General features: G+C 47.9%; 1 long non-coding RNA gene across 1 annotated transcript; it reads left to right on the top strand.

Annotated features, from left to right (window-relative positions):
• Nucleotides 1-486: 486 nt before the first annotated feature.
• On the top strand, nucleotides 487-1776 carry LOC109749044 (uncharacterized). The gene is made up of 3 exons (XR_012188715.1): nucleotides 487-668; nucleotides 752-1087; nucleotides 1277-1776. It is a non-coding gene; the product is annotated as an uncharacterized lncRNA (long non-coding RNA).
• The last annotated feature ends 438 nt before the right edge of the window (nucleotides 1777-2214 follow it).

Genomic DNA, 2214 nt, shown 5'->3' with positions numbered 1-2214 from the left:
CAACACTGGAGGAGGAGGAATGCAGCGGAGGAACAAAGCAGAGGAGGAGGACGCACCAAAATCGGGAGGGGAAGACACCATGCGGGCGAACTTGGTGAGCGGAAGGAGGCGGCTGCAGACCGGTGGTGAGCTCCGGTGACGTCGCCATGGATGCTGACGTAAGGTAGCAGCCAATGAGAGCGGACGGCGACACCCAGACAAAGGAGAAGTGGACGACCGAGCGAATGATTGAGGGAGACAAAATCAATTCAAGTGGTATATCCTTCGACGGCCACGAGGTGTCATGTAGGTTCAAATCTAGGAACGGCAGGGGGCTAAATGCAAAAAGTATAGCGCTGACCGGCTCGGCCCAGCTGGCTCCACTTGGCTGCTCGTAATTGGCCCAAGACCAAATGTGCACATATGTGACAAGTTTTAGGACCAAATAATTACGTTTTGCAGGTTTTAGGACCAAACCGTCAGGACAAGGTCTAGGACGGGGTGCTATTACCCAAAAAAAAAAGGTGGATCGTGCACGTGGGCCGGGCCTTGTGCTGGTGTATAACCAACCCAGAGAAGAGGCCCTCCCACAAGAAGAAAAAGAAAAAGGGAAAACAGCTAACCGCGGCGAGCAAGGAACCCTAATCGTCAATCGATCGATCGATCGATCTCCCAGATTGATCCTCGAGGTAACTCGATCTGTCCCGTTTTCGTGGTGGAGACGGACTCTGATTAAGCATCATCCCTATTTCCTCTGATCTGATATATATAGATCGACCAGACCAGACCAGACCAGACCAGACCAGAGGACCCGGCAGAAGCAGAACAAGAAATCGATGGCGGCGGCGATGAGGCTCGGCGGCGGCGCTCTTCTCCGGCGGACGCCTGTGGCGGAGGCAAGGCGGCGCCTCGCCCACACGACCGCGGAGGAGATGAGAGAGGTGGCGACCCGCGCGGCGCAAATCGACAAGACCAAGGAGGAGCTGTTCGACATGGTCATTGACCTCAATAGCAACTACAACGTTCCCCACAGCATGAAACGGAAGCACTTGCTCCTCTCGCAGCGCCTCTCCTCACAAATCCAGCCTAGACCATACGACCCAGCCTGGTAACAACTACTCCCTACTTACTGCTGCTGCACTATCTATCTACTTATTATTTATTTGGATTTACACATATTCATACTATGTATTGTTTGCTTTTAGATTTGTCTCTAATAGATTTATACATTACATATATCTGGCCTGGTCTGGTCTTTGAGAACTCATCTCATCTGTATTGTGTTGTTGTACCGTAGGCGTTTCTGTCGACGTACCGAAAGACGCAATACTTTCTACAAGTTTGTGGGGGTGGCTACTTGTGACCTTGTCGGCTCAGCCGGCCTCTTCTTGCTCCTACACGGACCTCATCATCGACCAAAGAAGTGGGTTGTCGACTGGTGGGACAAGCTAACCAGTTAGAATCCATCCATCCATGCCCTGCTTCAACAACATATACTAGCTAGAATGCCAACAAGACTAGCTTCCTTGTCATGAGGTTTATGTTAATTAGCTTTGCTTGGCCACCAATTAAGTGCTATTATATGTTTTTTGTCCAACGATTTGTACTCGTATTTATACCAGAGCTATGCTAGGTGTGCAACTGCTTTACTACTCAACAAATGTTGCCTCTTCCAATGACGAGCCATACGACTCTTTCGAATTCTGTAAACATCAAGTATGAAGTCAGTGTATCAGAACTTCCTCATCGGAACACCAGCTGCTGGTTTGCCTAGCTGAAATTGCGTAAGGGCCATCAGTCTCTTGTTCTACTTTACCATGTGGGCAAATGAAAAATGTTCTACACTCACATAACAGATAGTTTTACTCTGAAGTTACACACTAAAGAGTGTCTAGTATTCCCTCTGTGAAGAAATATAAGAGCATTTAAATCACTAAAGTAGCTAGTGATCTAAACACTCTTATATTTCCTTTCTGAGGGAGTACATTGCAATGCGGTACATCTAGCTCTATGCTCATTCCACTTGGGAAACACTGTAAAAGATCCAATGAAATCAGACACCCTCCCCAAATTTTGTCTCGGATATGGACTGATTATGAACCTGCACAAGCATGTTTTGAGAGCACAAAACAGAAGCAAGGTAAACAAGCAAATCCGTGAATATTATTCCATTATTGCACATTTAAATCTGTACAAAACCCTGACGAGCCCTTGGCGGCTGGTGGAGAAGTTCCG

Source organism: Aegilops tauschii, chromosome 1 (genome assembly GCF_002575655.3).
Source record: "Aegilops tauschii subsp. strangulata cultivar AL8/78 chromosome 1, Aet v6.0, whole genome shotgun sequence".
Taxonomy (NCBI): Eukaryota; Viridiplantae; Streptophyta; class Magnoliopsida; order Poales; family Poaceae; genus Aegilops; species Aegilops tauschii.
The sequence above is the reverse complement of the archived record's forward strand: the minus strand, read 5'-3'. Positions and strand labels throughout refer to the sequence as shown.